Source organism: Vicugna pacos, chromosome 5 (genome assembly GCF_048564905.1).
Source record: "Vicugna pacos chromosome 5, VicPac4, whole genome shotgun sequence".
NCBI classification, from domain to species: Eukaryota; Metazoa; Chordata; class Mammalia; order Artiodactyla; family Camelidae; genus Vicugna; species Vicugna pacos.
The window spans coordinates 23,037,501-23,058,097 of record NC_132991.1 but is presented as its reverse complement, the minus strand read 5'-3'; the positions used below and the strand labels follow the sequence as shown (position 1 = coordinate 23,058,097).

The following is a 20,597-nucleotide window of genomic DNA, read 5'->3' as shown; positions in this document are numbered from 1 at the left end:
AACTAATGCATGTATTATATTTTCATAGAGAACATTCCTTAATAAAGCCACCATGTTATCCCACAATAATATGTAGTTGATTTTGTAGTTTACCTATGTAACCTTATGCAGTTAAAGGAAAATAGGAAGAATCACCAAAAATTGTGTCCCAAGGAACAATGTTACCAATGTCTTTTTCTTTTATTTTCTATGTGGTATGGCAAAAATAGCCTTTAGTTAAATATGGACATTAACACAATAGGAAGTTAAAGCATTCTTAAGAATGAAAACTTCCATACCGGTGTCTAGATATGAGATTCTTTCCTGTTCATTCCCCCCTGCTCCCTGAGCTTTGCTACCACGTTGTAATAACCATTTCCCAGTATCTGCACTTAACACACAACATAAAGCATATTCCTCGAACAGATTTTTCTTATAGCTCACAGTTTTCTTTGAGTGCCTTGTGCAGCTGCACCAATCAGAAATAATGGAAAAATGAGATGAGGTGACAAGGGATGGCAGTTTGTTGCGGTCATCATAGTTTGCTCTCCTGACACTCAGGTGTCTGGGACAATTTTAGACCACTAATCCCATTGATAGCCACCAGCACAAGGTGAGGAATGCAAGGGGGACTATTTAAATCAGATACAAAAATAAATATAAGGAAATATCTGAGTTCACCCACCAGTTCTAGACGTTTTCTGGGAGACTCACTGTAATAATGACACCCGGAACATCAGTAACTAGCTTGTCAGGCTAAGCAGGTGTGTTTTCTTTCTAGAACCAGTGGTCTGAGTGTGAAATGGATTTATTGATGCGTCAGTTGTACAGGCGTCATTTTAGCCAATCCTTCAAACAACTGTAGACGCTTGCTCCCATTTAATAAGTGAAAAAAACAATGGCTCAAACCGGTTATTTTATTGGCTCAGGGTTACTTACTTAATAGGCAATGACCCTGAAATCTGAGGCAAAGGTAATTTGCTTCTAAAGGTACCTTGCCAAACTCCTCCTCCTGAAGAATTTTAACACATACATCCTACCCAGCCCTGTTTCTAGGACATACGTGATGCTTCAGTGAGAAGGAAATTTAATTGGCACTGTTACCAACCTCTCTGGAGTTGTGAACAAAATACAAAGAAAACGATTTGGAAGGTCCATAGTTCTGCACATAAGTGCCTTTGCCACGAACACCAGCAGCTCTTTAACCCTAGCCGGCAGAAATGATCAAGTGCATCTCTTTCACTAAGAACATCCTTACTGTCTTCCAGTAGAAGAGGGACACATGTTTGTTAGAAGATGAGCTAAGTTGATCTGTTCTTTAGTAAACCAGGGAAGTTGGATTGATTTACCAAAACATGGAGGCGTGGCCTTGTCAACATGGCCCCAGGAGACTGGGAGTGACCTTGTGTCCTCTGTAGATGTGCCTTGGGTCAGGGGATGTGGGACCAATGGGAAGCAGCTTCATTTGATCTTTGGGACTTTCATGCAACTGTAAAGTTAAAATCTTCAACAGCAGAAACCTTTTTCCAGCACAACATAGAGACTGAGAGGTTGGTATTAAGTCTGGAAGAAAATAAAACTTGAACTTGAAAATAAGCATATATTTATTGTTAACTCCCCGGGTTCGCTTTCTCTAGCAGTCACCTTCATTCCTTCAAAAAGGCTTTGTTAAGCAACTACTTATGCCAGGCACTAAGCTGAACAGTTTCTTGTTGATCATTGTATTTTACTCTTTCAATGACCCTTTAAAAACCATCGTCTCGATAATCAGAGTAGAGTGTTGTAGTTTTTGTTACAATGATAGTGATTTCTTTCTGTCAAGACAGGATTTAAAATATTACACTCATGACTTTTGCTATCCTTCCTTGTAAGAAAAAGATAAATGTTCTTTATGAGGAACTCAGTTTAATAATACCGGAGGAGCAGAATTCTATTTTTTAAACTGCTAACCCTGATCGAAGGAATTTAGATCCTAAAGGCCCTCACTCTAAGGCAGTTCAATGCAGAAGCAGATCCAAAGGATATCCATGCATCTTACATCTGAAATCTAAATTTAAACTTAAGTTTACACCAATCAGAACTCAGAGCTAGTATCAGTGTTGATCATAGAAAGAGATATGTTTCTAATTAGCTAACTTTAAAGCCCTATCTTAATCACTTAGAGCATTCTTGTGCACATCTGTGCTGCAGGAGTAACTGGATTACCTCCATGGTGTATGTGTGTCTGGGAGTGCGTGTGTGTTTAAAGCAATGCTATAACTCTATCCAAATGCGATTCAGCACTGCTTTAAAGTTTAGAGGCAAATGTGTGCTTCATAATGTAGTTTAAAAACTGAAACCCCCTTCTACCTTATAGGTTCTTCTCTTGTAAATTGGCCTTATTTGTGGAGAGCAGCCACTTCACATACTGTGACACATACGTCCCAGAACTTCTTCCCTCTTACTTTCATGGACCCTAAATGAGCACCAGAGCCAGGGCCTCTCATGTGGTTTTGCTTCATCTGACAATGACATCAGTATCTTTCCATTTGCCTCGTTTTTATAAAATTGTGCCCAGAATGAATGGTGATGCCAGGAAAAGAAACTGAGTCCTAGGCATAATTTTTTTGTTAGAGTAGACAGAGTGATATGATAAACAAGTACAACCTGACGTGACAACGTGGCATAAAGCCGTGATGCAAAATGTTTCAGTCTATTCTTGTGAATATCCTTTAAAGCTTTTATGCCTTTCACATGTCTTGTGTGTATGTATACTGATCAGTGGAAACATAATTCGTGCTCAGATATTTATTTCTATCAGTGAATGACCAGATGGTTCTTGCCTGTGTTGGAAGAGAACCATTCTGCCTATTCAGTAACTCTCAGGGACTTTACACATAACAAACTAACCAGGATGAGCCACTGTAGCCCAAGTGAGAAACATGCCTTTCTCTACTTTGCAAAGTTGGCAGAGACTCACAAATTCCTTTATTCTTATTTTTTAATTGAAATAGTTTGTGTGTTTTTCCTACCAAAGTAACACATGCTCAGTGTGGAAAATTATGGCAATGCAGGCCCAAAAAAAGGGGAAGAATGTGTATAAGTTAATTTTTACTATCCATAACTTGCCACTTAGGGATTTGATGATGGTGATGAGGATATGAAGCTGGCATTTATTTGAATATGTACTCTTTGTTGGACACAGTGCTAAGTGCTTTACATCAATTAGATTATTTAATCCTTCCCAGAACTCTCTTATGTAGTAATGGTATTAATCCCCCTTCATTGATGAGGAAACTGAAGCCCAGAGATGTTAAGTGAATCACCTAAAGCCACACAGCTAATAATAGCAGCTGTGTGACTTTGGGTCACATAATAACAGTGCTAATTAAACCTGGGATTGCCTGGCAGCCAGCCCATTGATTTCTAACAGTTAACTGATGAATTCTTCCTCTGTTGTATGTTCCAAATATCCCTTTCACTTGCTTTTCAGTTGAATTTATGAATATTTCAATATATTATTTCATTTTTCACAGACAAATCTAGTCCTTACTTTTGTGGTTTCTACCTTTAGTGCCATGTTTAAAAAGGCCTTTTCTTACCACCTCACACAGGTCAGAGTGGCCATCATTAAAAAGTCTACAAGTAACAAACGCTGGAGAGGGTGTGGAGGAAAAGGAACCCTCCTACACTGCTGGTGGAAATGTAAATTGGTGCAGCCTCTGTGGAAAACAGCATGGAGTTTCCCTGAGAAACTAAAAATAGAGTTGCTATATGATCCAGCAATCCCAGTCCTGGGCATGTATCTGCAGAAAACTCCAATTTGAAAAGACGCATGCACCCCAATGTTCATAGCAGCACTACTTGCAATAGCCAAGACATGGAAGCAACCTAAATATCCATTGGCATATGAATGGATAAAGAAAATATGGTATATATACACAACGGAATACTTCTCAGCCATAAAAAAGAATGAAATAATGCTATTTGCAGCCACATGGGTGGACATGGAGATTTTCATACTAAGTGAAGTCAGACAGAGAAAGACAAATACCATATGATATCACTAATATGTGGGATCTAAAATATGACACAAATGAACTTATTTGCAAAACAGAAACAGACTCACAGACTCACAGACACAGAAAACAAACTTATGGTTACCAAAGGGGAAAAGAGGTGGAGGAGGAATAAATTAAGAGTCTGGGATTAGCAGAGACAAACTACTACATATGAAATAAAACAAACAACAAAATCCTACTGAAGAGCACAGGGAACTATATACACTATCTTGTAATAAACCATAATGGAAAGGAATTTTTTTTAAAAAGGCCTTTCTATTCCTTATAGATTATAAAGGGAAGGAGGAAAAAAGGAATGCTAACAGTACCAGAAGAAACTAATCACAAGTCAGAAAGCCAGGGTATCTGCTGAAGTTGTCACCAGCAAGAAGAAAAAGGAGATGTGAGAGTGTGTTTGAAGACAGTGGCAGACGAGGGATAAAGCTCTTCCCTCATTATAGCCACTGAGTCCAATAAACCAGTTAAAGACACTTCCTTTCATGCCTCCTGCCTCCCCTTTAAGCTCCTGCTGCAGGGTCTGGACAAGGAGGAGGGACTGAAGGAAGAGAGGAAGGCTTATTCCATAGCTGGTGCTGCTTGAGGGTCTCTTTTGAGTGTCAGATGCCTTCTGTTGGGCAGTAGCCAAATGCCAGCATTTGTGTGTGGCACATGCATATTTTCTTCTGAGACACTCCTGTGGAGACCTCACACACATATTCCCTGTCATGGATGAAACCCTCTTTGGGTGATCTCCAATCACTTCCTTCTTTCAGCTCCTACCCCAGGAGTGTGTCCCTTGCCCTGAAGGCAGCCTACCTGAGCAGAGTCCTTTCAATATGGCACATGAGTCCCCTCCACTGGGACCACAGGGATCCTTTCCCTTCCAAATAGTAAGAATGGAGGCTTCTTCCATTTCTACCCTTTCTTGTTGCTCTGCCATGTAGACAACCTCAGACATTCTCCTACCTTCAAAATCTTGAAGTCAGGGCTCTCATCAGGATCTATGTTCCGTATTTTAGAGGAACATGCAGTAAGTTCTCCCAAAAACACTTCTGAGCAGGAGGAGGCAGGCTTTTGCATTCAAGCAGCTTGGCAGCCATCCATTTGGGGAAAGAGATGCCAGCCTCCCCTTCTGGTAAACATCCCATGTCTCTCTCTATGAGAGAAGCACACCTACTCCTGTGAATCTCCTCCTCTTACTCAGGCTGTTAAAGAGTGATAGAGAAGAGTCACAGGGCCAGTATTTCCACCTTTAGCAAATCCTGCAGAGATGTGGCAGGCACCTCTGTTTAGCCCTTGTAGGTATCAATCCTCAGTGTTAGGGCCTCGGCTGAAATGCCGAGATGGTAGGAAAAGTCCCACTCCACATCCTACAGTGTAGAGATATTTTGTGTGGTGGAGGTATCATTCTGTTTTTTTTAATGGATCGTCAGTTATCACAGGTATTTTGTGATGAGTGTACTACTTTTTTAATAGTGACCCAAGCCATCAATAAATTAATACTCATTTCTTCTAGAGGTATAATCCTACTACAATAAAATGAAATATACATATATATATATATATATGTGTGTGTGTGTATATATATATCTCAAAGGAGTGTTCTGTATTGCAACGCTACTTCTATGTCACAGTGTATAGTCCTTAGAAGCAGTATTTTGTTGGTCTTGGTGACAACAAATTCAGTGTATCTAATAATACTGCATGGCAGGTCCTCATTCTCTTTCCTGTTGATGTGACAGCCCCTCTCTAATGAAACCTTATTTTGTACACTGTTTGCGTTGTCGATAAGGAATGAGGAGCTGAGTTTGCTTCAGCAGTAGCTGAGTTGTTTATACTTTTTATATTCTTCTATTAAGAAATAATTACCCTTCAACCAACCTTACCTCCTTCTACTTCATATATGCAAACTACCCACATAAAACATACCCAAACTCCCAAACTATACAGACACAGTCAGGACCCAGAAAAGCATAGACTAGTGTGTGCATAACCCTTCTCATCTCCTTGTACCACTCAGCTGGTGCAGACTGAGCATCTCCTGTGAGCCATAAACCTGCAAGGCAGTAGAGCTGATTTTGCTCACTTATTTACTACAGGAAAGCAAAGAGTAATGTTTGTTTTAACTCCAGATCTGTAAAACTGGAATATTACTTCTGGCTTAACAAAGATAATATGGTAGGAAGACTTTGGTACCTCATTGGTTTGTTGTCTGTGGTTCTCTGTCGGAATACGTCTACACGTGGATTGGTTTTAAATGGTCCTCAGCAGTTTGCTGTAGGGCCATCTGGCCATTTGCTATCAGTACTTCCAAACTAATATGCAGTTCTAGAATAATCTGGTTTTTGACACCCCTTAGAACTCAGTCAGGCCCTGGCATACATTACTAAAGTGTTAAATGTGTATAAATCAGGGCATATACGACAATTCAGGTGATTTATGCAGTACTTTAAAATAGCCCATGCCAATAAGATGCGCTCTCAATACAGCGAAATTATAGAATACTTAACATTTTAAGATTGTAAGAATTTTTTTGTTCTATGTGAGAACTTCACTAAATAGTCACTTTTTCTAGGACATATACTGTATAGTTAAAGGTACGTCATTTCCATTTATATCCAATTTAGTATTTAAGGAGGTATTTGTATATCTCTGTGGTTATGGCTCATAATAACATTAGTACAAACCGTGAATGGACGTGAGTTTTTGCTGAAAATATTTGCCCACTGTTCAAAGAAGGGATATTTCAAGGTGGAAAGTAAAAAACTCATCTGCAAATAATGTTAAACCTCAAAATAATGTTTAGCATGTCCTAGAAGATGAGCGTGGATTGTTGTGATCTTTAAACAACCAACGTGCTATTTCTTTAAAAAGCTTAGAAGAGGGAAATCCAGCCATATGTTAAAATGTCTGATTTTTCTTCTAATTCTTTTTCCTGCAACAGCAGAAATTTGAGTTTAGGTGATTGCTCTATAAACACCTGCCAATTCCTAAGTAAATGTATTAGGATTTAGAAAAAATGATGAGTTTTTTAAGGAAGAATAAAACTTGGGTACAGACCTTTCTCCATTGCCTCACTTTGGTGAATCTGTAGCTCTTCCCAGGAGTAGTGATCATTACCAAAACGTGAACCAATTACCACTCCCCCCTCCCTTCAAACCTTCTTCTCTTCAGATGTTTCTTATCGAATATCTATTCTAGTTTGGAAAGTCAGAAACTGGCTTTAACAACGTACTGTAGGATTGGACCCTTATTAGGTTCAGATACTAGAACTTCTGGATAGAGAAGATAAAGTAGGTTTTTAAAACAATTAATAGCATAAAAAATAAATTGAAAGCATGAGAAATAAAAGATGCTATAAAAACTTTAGTGCATATTTTTAGAAGAGCTAAATAGAATTTTTACATATTCTTTAAAATTAACCAGTGAATGTGTTAAGTATTAGACATGTGTGAAGAGAGAATTAGTGAACTAGAAGCTAGATCTTTAGAAATAGAAAGATAAGAATTCAACATATGCTGAATAGGAGTTTCAGAAGGAAAATTTGAGAAAATATAGAAGCAATATTCAAAGAGGTTTTGGTTTGGTAAGAAATTTCTAGAGATTACTAAAGTCATGAATTCTCAAGGTAGTACATATATTTAGTTTTAGTAAGTCAGAGAGTACAAAAAAGAACTGCAGTACAAAGCAAAGTTCCTTTCCTCAGTTCCTCTCACCTCAACCCTGCCCCTACCCCCAGGCTACCACTTAGCAAAACTTTTGTTTCTTATCTTGCTATTTCTTGATTTTTTTTAATTTTATTTATTTATTTATTATTGTTTTGTTTTGTTTTGTTTTTGGCAGAGAGGAGGTAATTAGGTTTTATTTATTTTTTAGAGGAGGTACTGGGGATTGAATTCCAGACTTTGTGCATGCTAAGCATGTGCTCTCCACTTAAGCTATACCCTCCACACTTCTTGATTTTTTAAAAAATATGAACTATTATCTATTGACTTCCTTCCAGTAGAAATAATTTTGTTAGCTCTCTTACAGTATGAATATGTACCTGCATCTCACCCTGTCCTTCCCATATAGCTGTAGCTCAACTTTTGGTGAATTAATACTCTATGTTTATAGCATTATTGTGGTGTAAAATTGTTCCCTGCTGAGCATCACTGTTTCCTGTGATTGGTTTCCTTCCCTGAACAACTTTTCACTTTTTTCCTGGAGCTAAATATTGCTTTGTCTTTATTTGCTTGGTCTCTGTGTCAGTATCACAAACCCATTTCCAGCTCTGTCACAGTCACTAACTCATCTTTTTAATATGATCAGCCACACTAAGAAATTTATCATTTCATTTTTTTTTCTTAGACACCTTCACCCTGTCTCTCCATTTATATTTGAGATGAGACCCTGAAAGATGATTAGAATTTCACAGACTGGACTTGTTGACTGGTGACCTTTCTCACAGGATGAACAAGCAGGGGTTTTGTTGTTTTGTTGTGACCTGCCTCACACTGAAATAATTCGTCAGCATCACATGATCAGTCCAGTTAGTTTCCTGACAAAGGTTCCTATAATCTCCTGGAAGGGGAATCTCCAGCTATTTGGGAGCCAAATTGGGGAAGGGCACTGCAGAGACATCACCAATAAATGTACACTTTCACTTAATATCCCTTACCCTTCCCTTTAGCCTTGCCTGGTCTCTGTGGTCCAGGTCCTCCAGTGAGGAAGCCTTTCTGCTGCTGAGTGGGAGGTGGGGAGAGAAGGGAGGTAGTTGCTTGGCTGCATGGACTTGGGGAGATTGTCAGAGGGCTTGAGTTCCCTTTATGTAGAACTGCCCCCAGTTCTGTTTTCACTTCTGCTCTGCAACTGCACCTCCAGGGACACCTGCTGTGTCTCATTCCTGAGCCCTCTGAGGTTTCTCTGGAGCAAATGAGCTGCTGCTTGTTGGCTAACAGCACATGCACAAGTGAAATCACCTGCACTTCCAGAAGCGTTCTGCCTCCTCCTCTCCACTCCAACACCACTCATCCATCTGCTTTCCATCTTCTGAAATCTAGTTGACATTTCTCTTCTGTTGTCATCTTTCTCAATTATTCTCTTTGTCCTTGAGGGTCTATGCCTTTTTAAAAATTCCCATTCCATTATTTTAGTGGAAATTCACAAGGCAGGGGGGATTTAAAACTAGTGTTCACTCTGCCATGTTTTCCCCAATCCGTTCTTCACCCTGCAGCCAGCGTGTTTATTTGGACCCAATCTGACTGTAAACTTTTCAAATGGCTATAAACCACCTACTTACATTATGAGGGGCAGAAAGGCCTCCCCTTGGTTATTTCTCAGGTCTCATTTTTGTCTTCCCCCTCCCCTACCTTCACCCCTATCCACACCTAATCTGTCCTCTGACCATGCTTTGCTTTTTACCCCTGAACCATGTTTTCTCCCCAGGCCCTTTGCTCATGCTGTTCCTCTTAACACAGCCCACCTCTCACATTCACACTGGCTGCCTTGTAGTCATCATCAGGGTCTCAGCTGAAGGATCACCGTCTCTAGAGAGGCTTCCTTGGCACTAGCGCCCCTCTCCAGGCCTGTGTTCCCCTGATCATAATACCTAGTTCTCCCCTGATTGGAGCACCTACCCCTACTGGGTGTCGCATGAAGGCATCTTGGCTGTTTGCCTCCAATTTTGGTTGAATGGTGAATGAACTTTTTTTTTCTCTGAACTTTTTCACTCAGTATTTTCACTGAGTATTTAAGTCTTTCTCTACCTCTAAGCCTTGGTTATAGTCTAGTAATAGCTGAGCAGTTTACCCATCTGTTATGTTTTTACTCCCCCCTTTTCCAAACTTAGAAACACTAGAAAACTTGAAGTAAATGGAAGTGTTTGTACACTCACTTTGTACACCTAAAGGCTTCATTTCAAATGGAAATTTAACAAAAATTGTATCTTATTATATTAATTCAGAATAAAGGCAGTTTCTGTGGCTTAAAATTAGACAGCAATAGAATCAGAACTTGAAGTGAATCAATACTTAGTGCTGTAGCATTTAATGTGGTAGCGGAAAAAAAAAAAGAGGGTTGTGCTGGAAGTTGGATTTGCTGGTAATTTTGATTTATTCAGGTTGTGGGTAGGCAAATGAAAAAGGGGAAAAAAAAAAAAAGACTGGATTTTTTGATGCCCATCTGTTCATGCTTCAGAGACCTGGAAACTGATGTTTTAAATTTCCTGGTTTTACTTTCCTGGTTTATGCAGCTTTAAGAAGGAAAAAGATGGAACCTCTCAGTTAGAAAAATGAAGGAATAAAAGGAAAGACAAGGAAAAGTGTAAAAAAGTAGAGAAAAACATGATAGGAAACAAATAATAAGAAGGGAGGAGCATATTTGTTTGATTTATAACATCGAGCCTTTTTGTAATTAATGTGCCTCTAGGCAGAGGACGAATCTTTGATTAGTATACAAATGAAAATAAGGTAACATATTAAAATGCCTGCCTTAAATGGATGGCTAAAGTGTAACTTGTGAGAGTTAACAAGAAAAATGCATCTTTAAAAAGGCAGAGGTCTCTGATTTATAAAGTAGGCTTAACTATGAAAGAGCCAGTGGGACAGAGGATAGAGTTTTTAGAATGTTGATTATCTCTTTAGTAACCATGAAAATAGAATGATGATAATCTCCATTATTATCAAAAATAAAAAAATAGTATTTACTGAGCTCTTACGATGTGCCAAGCAATTATGGAAAACATAATTCTGTAAGACAGTGGTATTATCCCCATTGTACAGATGAGATAACTGATAATTAAAGAAAAGACTCTTCCCCAAGTCAGCTAGTAAATGGCAGAGCCTTGAATTTAAAAGTAGACAATACACCTAGAGCCCTGCCTGACCCAGTGTGCCTTTTTGCCTCTTAATAATTATAAGATAATGAGTAGACTGGATTGTTTGGTGTTTGATCCTCACACTTCTCTGAGAAGTCAAGCCGGCTGGTCTCATTCTCATTGAACATATGAGACAGCCCAGGTTTAGAGAGATTAAGTGATTTTATTCACCAAACACATTTTTAAGAAAAAAATTTTTTAATGTATTCCTTTAAATTTATTTTTAGTAAAAAATATTACTTCTTTTTAATTTATTTTTAGTTAAAAAGAAGTAATATTTTTGCTCCACAAGAAACTTCACATTTTCTCCTTTTCATCCCCCAAATGCTCTTACCAGTTTTGATGGTCAGCTCTCTCTTCTTTTACAATATACTCTTGTTGTCACTGTCTGTCAACATAGGTATGGTACCTTCTACTCCATCATTTTCCTGATACCTTGATATTAACTCTTTCCCCTTTTTTCTCCATAACAGTATTCAGTTACATTAGTCATCGCACCCTGCCATAACAAAATACCATATACTGGGTGGTTTAAACAACAGAAGTTTATTTTACAGTTCTGGAGGCTGGAAGTCTGAGATTAGGGTGCTAGTATAGTCGGTTCTAAGGAGAGCCTTTTTTCTGACTTGCAGGTGGCTGCCTTCTGGCTGCATCCTCACATGTGGTAGTAGGAGGGAGGGATGGAAGAAAGGGGAGAGAGAAAGAGAGAAAGAGGTCTCTTCCTCTTCTTATAGGGCCACAGTCCTGTTCGATTAGGGCCCAATCCTTCTGACCTAATTTAACCTTTGTTGCCTCCCAAAGACCCTATCTCTGGACATAGTCACATTAGGGGTCAGGATTTCAACATGTGAAATTTGAGGAAACAATTCAGTTCACAACACCCATAAAATGATGCCATGCTCTAAAAGAGAATCTTCAGTTGGAAACACTGCCCTAGGGAAATTCTTATTTTGTTCAGAAAGAAGAAAGTGAGCCTTACTTCAATACCAGCACATTTTACTATTCTGCTCTCAATCTCCAAAGAATGGCTTCCAGGGATGGGGGTAGGGGGACTCTCATGGAATAGAACATATGATTAGAGATCATTTTTAGAATTTCCTTTAATGCCTTTTTTTTTTGAAGTGTATTTGGTTTACAATGTGTTAATCTGGTGTACGGATAGTGATTCAGTTATACGTGTGTGTGTGTGTGTCCTTCAATACTTTATTGATAGTATAGGAGATACGGGATTTCCAGAGTAGTGAGAACATTTACTTGCTAACAAGGTAAGTCCATACTAAGCAGCTTACTGAGTCTCTATATATGTGAAACAGCTACTTCCTCTTGCTTGAAAGAGATTACTTTAGATTACGTTTCACTGCTTTTTTATTTTTGTATACTATCATTTAAATTAAGTAAGGTGAATAAAGAGAAACTTTTAAAACTTCACTTCCGTTATTAATGAAACAAATGATGAGCAAATTAGTAAGTTTGAATTAAAAAGTTAGATTATTGAATCAGTAAACACAGTTTGGTTTAAAGATAATATGGAGAGTTTACAATTTCTGGGGCTAAGAGACCAAAATAAGTAAGTATAAAATGTCACTACATATGTACAAAAAGCTTTATAAATATAGACATAAACTCATGTTCATATAAAGAGCTTAAATATTTGTTGAATGAATATTTGTTAACTGATTCAACACAGTGACTCATTACTAACTAGGAAATCCAGTGTTACCCAAGATGGCCTTAGGAAAAACTCCGTAATGGTGGATGTTACGTAAAGATGCAAGGAAGTGGGAAGTTTCCTTAGATTTACTCAGCTCCTCTACACATCATTACCAATACATGTTCTCTCCTTTAATCCTCTAAAGAAATTTACCAAAACAGATATTATCCCACTTTATAGATTAGAAAATTGGAAGTTCAGAGAAATTAAGTGATTTGAATAAATTCATAAATACAGGAAGTGCCAATGCAACCCTGTGTACCAGCACAGCCTGGGCTCCCCACTCTTCAGCATGCCCATTGCCTGAATGGAGTTAATCTTTAAGGTGCTTCACAGAGATGTCTCTCCGCCTGTCCTCCCAAAAGAATCTTTCTCATAGGATTCCTGTAGTACCTGAAATTATCCCATTTGTGATTAGTTCCCTTGAATTAGGTATGGTGCTTTTGAAAAGTGTAATGCATTGAACGTGGAAGGTGATGAATACATTGGGGGAACTTAAGATTAGTTTCCAACAAGACCAACAGTGAAGAGCAGGGCATGATTCAAGGTAGATCCAAAGTGGCACTTATTTCCAGGATAGACTGCAAGGGTATGCATGGTGATGGGAAGAGGGGACAGGGGACCTGGGCAGTTGGAAAGCAGTATAAGGATCTTCCAGAATCTCCAGTCGGTGGAGAGTGGTTAAAGAGAAGGTAGGAAAATAAAGGTTCACTCTCTGCAGTTTAGCCTGCAGCTCTGCTAACTGTCGAATTACTATAGCAAACCTTGTATAAATTAGAGGGTTTTGTTGGTCTTAGCTCTTTTGGGGGATGAATGTGAATCATGAGATGTAAGTATACGTCTGTTCACAAGGATGGCTCTGGGTTTGATAAACACATGTTGTGATAACATGCAAGATAGCTTTCTTATTCTCATACATTGATAAGGACCTAAGTTTTCAGTGTAGGAGGAGTATATTATAAAGGGATTTTATCAAATTGCATTAAGACAAACGTTTCATACTAGTAGGCAGTTAAATTAGCAGTGTATACAATCGAAAACACTTTGAAATTATCAGAGAATGAGAAATTGACGCATAGTTATTTAAATTAAATAATACTAATTACCTAAACTGTGTTGCCCAATGAGGCCGTATAAGTAAGTGGTATAAATAAGGTATATGGAAATGTTTAGATTTTTCAAAAATGATTCTTAGAAATGCTAGTGGGAAATGAATATAAAAGAAATAGACTCTTGGGAACAGAACTGTCTTTTCCTTATGACAATCATCTATCCCAGCTGTTTAAAGGATAGATATCAGAAAATGATGGACCTTAAACAGAAGAGCAGATTTGGCAGCCTTCAGGAGAAGCCGCTGTTTTCACTAAGTGTGTCATCTCTGGGACCATCCATGGATAATGAGGCCAGTCTGATGACCACAAATCTGCTTTTGGTTTCAAGCATGGAGTTCTCAGGCTAAGAAGTCTGCTTGTTAATTTTAACTGAAACTAGTTTCTGTGGATCCTGTTTTTCTTATCTTGTCATAAAACAGATTCTTCATAGTCCAAGCAAGGTACACTTGCTCAGTATCCTCTCTTAGACTGCTGTCAGTGTTACACGTTGGCTCTGAAAGTTTGCACCACGAAAGCTGAAATTTGGTTCTGGCACCAAACTTGATCACCTAACCAGCCACGGTGGTGTTGGATGGCTGTTCCCCAAAAGCATGTGTGCTATGTACATGTGGATTGTGATTGACTCATCTGTGATTCAGATTTGTTCAAGTAATGTTCTGCCAGGAGTTCTTATTGAAACAGCCTTCATAGACATGTGCCATCTATTTTATGAGTATTAGCCCTTAGCCACCTCCAGGAAAGAAAGGCAGTCGTCCTACAACCAGCCACCAAACATAAGTTGGTCTTTCTGTTTAATGTTGTGATCTTCAAACATCTAGTTTAAATTATAATAGACTTCCTTGTTTGTGATTCCTTTCTTCAGTGAAGAGAGTATGGCAAAAAGTATAAGGGGTAGATGTGTACACATAGGAATGCTAGATTAAGATCTTTACTTTTAAACTTTCTAAGTTTATATAAATCTGCTTACCATGTAAGTGATGTATTGGACACATGTGGGCAACATGATTTTTTAATTATCTTTGATACTTGCTTATGTGGCTAAATTCTAAAAATGTTAATTTTGCAATTAATTTCCAACACATTTTTTGGAAACAGTGAATAGTTTGAGTTATAAATCACCCAAGAACTTAGATCACTGAATTGCCTGGATGTGTCTTCCCGGTTGGTTTTGGAAACGTTATTTATCTTTGATTCCTATTTCTCTTCTCTTCAGTTCTCAATATGGTTTCTATCCAGGAATCCACAGAAATTGCTGTGATAAAATCGAATATTTTTTTCTGCTGTCATCCGTATTAGCCTTGAACCTTGTCTGTTTCTGTTACTTTTTTCACGGAGTCGAGCAAGATCTTCAGACTTGCTTTTTTCTATGGATGTGTGGCCTTGGTGTCTGGCCTTTGGGCTGGGTTTCATCGTTTGGAGTGGGAATGCGTTTTCCCACTTCTTCTGCCATCCCTACTGTATAAAACACGCCACCACCCATCTGTCTCGCCATAATTTTTAGACTCAGGCTGTGCATCTCCCAGGATCTCAAGTTGTGTTTCCCTCTACTTGTTGAATATTAATTCCTAAGGTGCCACTTTGTGTGCGTGCTTGGGGTTTAGGAGGATAGTCCTTGTTCCATTAAGTGCTAAGTTTGAGAAACAATAAATACAATATTTCTCTCGCATAATAGGTGTTAAATAAATACGTACTGAATGAAGAAAAGAATGAACATATTTACCGTACATGCAGGCATGTGCTTTGGGAAGTTCTGTAATGATGACAGATTGAACTTTGTTTAACCCAACATTTCTGAAACTTGTTCTCTCACAAAACCTTCTCTAGTGCAACACCTACATGTTCCCCTGGGACTAGTGCTGCACAAAACACACGCTGTGAAGCCTCAGCCTCAAGGATACACTGCTCTCCCTGCCCTACACCTGAGCCACGCGGACACACGCTGAGCTTCCACAGTGCCCTCTCTCCTTGTCTGGCCCCTAGGCAGGCCAGTTGCTTTATTCCAGTTGCTCAGGCTCTCTTCTTGCTCCATCCACTCATATTTGGAATCATTGTCAATCAATTATGCTCTCTCTCTCTTTAATCATCCACTAATTGAATCTTTTTTTTTTCACATGCTGTCTTCCAAATCTGTTTTGAGAGGCACAACTTAATAATCTCTGCCTTGGGGACTCTTATCGGTGCGTATTTATGAGATTCTACAGGTTGAACTTACCATCTTAAGTACTTTTTATCAAAATTTCTCAGAAAGACATTTGTGAGTAATGTATTCTGTAGGACATACATTTCAGCCACGACCTTCGCTTCAACAGCACATGAATCCATCTTAATGTCCCGCATTGACTTGGCTTGCTTTATCTTTTTGCCTTCTTCTTGACTACCTGTGTTGGTCAGCTAAATATACCCTAGCTTCTTAACTTCTGCAGACCTAGGCTAAGGTGCTAGAGCATTTCCTTTGCTTACCGTCAGTCTTAACATCAGTTTAAGCTCCTCTTAAATCTTGTCTTTTTGGACTGATCTGAATAAGGCATTTGGCCATCCGTGCAGGTCCAGCTTTAGGTTTGTGTTTGGAGGTGGGTGTTTGGGGAAGCAATCACAAGTAGGTCTGGAAAGAGCTTATTCCAGCTGTGTCTTTAAACATCACTCAACATAGTACTGGGGTTTTGTGGCAGTGCCTCTGGACCCACATTGCGGGACTGAGGTTGGGAGGAAGGAGAGGTGTTTGAAAGGAGAGATGGAGGGGGCGGGTGGTTCTACTTTTGTTTCAAAGATTGGCTACTGGTTGAAAAAAGTTAGGGGGTGGGGTCCCATTGCTAATAGCAGACTGAAAATGATTACAGTAATCACGATCTTTCTAAAAGTAAAAATAGGTTTTAATAGGGCTTCTGAGAGATTCGGAAACAGGAAGGACGTTCTGTGAGGAAGGTGGGCAGTAGCATTTCTTAAGGAAAAATCAGGGGGATGATTACATGGCAAACCTGGCATCTGCTCTAAAAGGCAGCACACTGGCTTCCTTCTTTCTTTTCTGTTTTACTCCTTACCTCAGTACCTTTTCTCTTCTCATTAGCACCTCCACCAGAGTTGGAGCTGGGGAGGAGAAAGGAAATGTTCAGGCATGTACCTATTTGCACAGTTACTTCATTGAATTAACGCCAGGACAGTGCAAACATTCTGTCCAGTTCTATAGAAAAGCCAGTACCACCCCATCGCTAAGGTATTGTTTGCTTTTTTAGCATAGAACTGTTTATTGCCAAGCTTCTCTTAGCTGTACATTACAAATAGCGTCTGATTAAGAATGTTCTGGATGGGTTAATTAGTGTGGTGACTATTATTAAGCAAACTGCTTGTTAGTATTATGCCTATTTGATCTTGGTATTGATGTGAAGTAATTGACCATAGAGCTACATTTAGAAAAGCTGGAATAAAGTTTTTTGATTTCTATTATGGCAATAAATTGTTTATATTAAACATGTCTATGAAAATGTGAGTGTCATGGCACAGAGAATCAGAATAGACTGTGTGGGATGGTCGATGAGGATTGTTTTGTTTTGTTTTGCTTTGCTTTGTTTTTTAGAAATATTAATACATTTGTCCAGCTTGCTTCAAGACCAGCTCTGCTGGTACAAAGTAGTAAAAAAATTATTTCTACTTACTGCTGCAGTGTATATGAAAACTAAAGTAATTTTAGCTCCCCTCACCTAAAGGATGTATTTTCTTTTAGATTGAACTAATTGCCTAAATACTTCTTCAGGTAATAATCACTATATATGGTGATTATTAAAGAAAAATATGATAAGATATTATAAACAAGGAAAGCATAGTATGGAACCACCTTCATTCAAGTACTAGATTATTATCTATGTTGTTTATTGGTATTTAGTCCTGTTCTGTTATTTAGTTTCTCCAGCTATAGCATTTCCATAGGGAATTTATTCCATGAGCTAATAAATTACACCATCAGGGAGTTTTTCTTGAAATTCAGCTTAAATTTTCCCATTCTTAACTTCATCTCATTACTCCTAGTTATACCCCCTTGTACCCGGCTAAATAATTATTCTCTTTTCTTGGAGACTCCTATTATGCTCCCCTCTAGTTGTCACTTATCCAGGCTATTCATATTTAGCTCCTTTAATCTGTCCTCATAAATCAGTTCTTCCATTGCCTTAATCATTATTATTGCTCTTCTAAGAACTCTCTAATTTTCAAACATATACAGTTATCAGGTGCCTCAGATGAAATCAGCATTTGTACAGGATTCTGCTCCTGCAGACTTGGTCTCTCCTTCTCTGTACATCACAGTCCATAACCAATGGCATCAGTTTGCTGGTCCATCAGCATTCGTCCTGTCAAACTCCAGGCAATCTAAATAGTCTTTTCCATGTGCCCTACTGCATTCAGGTTTATTTTTATTTTTTCAATTTCATAATATTAGTCAGCTAAGTGTGGGGGTACTGTCCATATTGATAATTCTGCATCGTTCCAAGTCCTTATTCACCACCACCTATCAAGTCAGTCAGCTGCAGCCTGGGTTACCATGGGATTCTGCTCATCTTGGGAACATTCAGGAAAGTGTTGAACAAAAGCAGGTCTAGCACCTTGCCACAGCTAAATTCCTCATCAGTTACCAATTCCCATTGTTTACAACCCTTTAGCCAATCTCCTGTCTCTTTTAATTGACAATTTTGCTCACATGCTGGCCAATATAAATGGATTTTATGAGCAAGATGGCTCATAATACTGTTTTCTAAAATGAAGATATGTTGTTTCAATGCCCATTGATGTGTGTGTGTGTGTGTGTGAGAGAGAGAGAGAGAGAGAGAGAGAGAGAGAGAGAGAGAGAGAATCATTTGTGCACTAAGTTTAATTCTATTAAAATCCTTTTTAAGCTTGCTGGGCATACTTTACCTGACACAAACAGGTTACTTTGCTTGCTTTGTTGTTTTCCGCATGTGTACAGATGTACCTTCTCTAACCGTTTGTTCCATTTGTTTAGGAGAAGTTGAAGATATTGTCATAGTCAAATTTTTTGTTGTGTTCAAGGGGAACTTTATTTAAATTGATTTTTAGTTCCTTAGAATGTCGTCGGTATTTGAATTTATTTCAGGAAGAAAACTGGTTATTTCCCTTAATAAGTGAGACTTGTGAGATCTAAAACTATAATCTGTGCATGCCCAAGTTTCTGTCCATTTTAAGTCAGGAATTAATTGATTATTTTATGAGGGCATACCGAGGGGGTTTGCACCATGCTTTTAGTTTCATCTGTGTATCTGCAATGTCTGCTTCATCTGCTTGAGACAGGGCAGGGGGCGGGGCTTATGCATTCAGGTGATTTTTCTCAAAAGGCCTTATGAAACCAGCACAGAAGCCCCGCATCAAGTTTTTGCTCCTGGAATGTAGGGGGCAAAATGCAGCCAGGCTTTCTTTCCAGTCTGCGGTGGAACCCCCGCCATTCCTCCACGCGGCTTAGCAGCCCCTGCCTTCGGACTGGCGAAGCCGCCCTGCTGCCCCTCCTCAGTGACTGTCTCCCCCTGCGCTCCCTTCCCGAGCTCCCTCTCCACCTCGCCTCGCCTCGCCTCGCCTCGCCTCGCTTCCAGCAGATGGCCTCGTCCAGCACGGGGGACACCCTAGATTCCACACCTGTTCTCCTCAGCTCCGTTTTTCTCTTCTTCCTCGTCGAAGCTCCGTTTAGTCTCTTGTCTGAGGCGCTACTCCCTCCCCCCACCCCCACCCCAGAAGGAACCCTGCCGTTATCACCTTATGGGGTTTTCCTGCTTCCACCTCATAAGACTTTTCTGTTTCTTCAGGATCCTGCTCCCTTCCCTAGCAAGCATCCCCAAGTGAACAGTCCTGTGAATCCCCGCGTGGCCACGCGTCCCATTGGAGAAGACTCGACCCAGCCTCCCCGCTCTCCCTCCCCTTCCCCGCTCGCTCCCCATCCCCCGCTCCTCACCCTCCTACCCGCCCCCCATCCCTGGGGGCGCACTCCCTGCCCCGCAGGCTCGCTGGGAGTAGCCAGTGATCTCCTGCACACAAGGCCAAAGCTCCCTGTTGCTTTGGTCGCTGGAGCACCTCTGCAGTCTTTCACACCCTTTTTTACAGTTTCAAGAGCTCTCAGTTATGTTTCTGCACATTCTTTAGGCGCTCTTAATTCACCTCACTAGGGTGATGTTACTCTCAGATTTTCTTTCAGCTCTTCCAGATGTCCCTCCTTGCTCTGCTCCCATGGTTCTCCTTCCTTGCCTACCTCTTAAGTGCACTTCGTGTCCATTTCCTCACTTACTGCACAGTCCAGGGAAGGGCCCAAGTCTCTGGATGGGTGGCAAGGACTCTGAGAATGCCCTTGTTGTCTGGCCCCAGACTGTCTATCTAGACCCCGGATCCCAGGACCTGGCCCCAGACTCTTTGGGTTGCCTGTTATTCCCTGAAGAGTTCATGTGCTTTCACCCCCTTTTCTTTGGATCACACTGTCCCCTCAGTCCAGAACTTACCCCTCTCTGGCTTTCAAAGCCATCAGCTAAAACCTTCTTTACGCCTTTACTCATCCCCAAGTCAGAATCACTCTCTAGTTCTCAGCTTTGGAAGCTAGAATGTCCGTACCTGATATACTGTGTTCCATCCACCACGGGGTAGTTGCTTGGTCTCCTGTCTGTCTCCCACTCTGTGTTTTCTAAGCACTACTGGTTTGCTCCCCAGGACATGGTGAACGCCTCGATTTCATTTTATGTAGATGCTTCTATCAGTAAGGAACAGATACTGAACTCTGTATGACAAAGCATTATGGGAAGAAAGGGGTGAGATAGTAATGAAAAAAACATAAAAACATGCTTCAAGAAATATTAGCAAGCAATTTAATTTAAAAAAAAATGTCTAGCAGAAATGCCCGGTGTGAATCGATTGTAGTA

The 20,597-nt window shown here is 39.7% G+C and overlaps 1 protein-coding gene across 10 annotated transcripts in view; it reads left to right on the top strand.

Moving 5' to 3' along the window:
* GTDC1 (glycosyltransferase like domain containing 1) overlaps positions 1-20,597 on the top strand; it is a 344,764-nt gene that overhangs the window by 262,453 nt on the left and 61,714 nt on the right. The gene's annotated exons all lie outside the window — the stretch shown is intronic.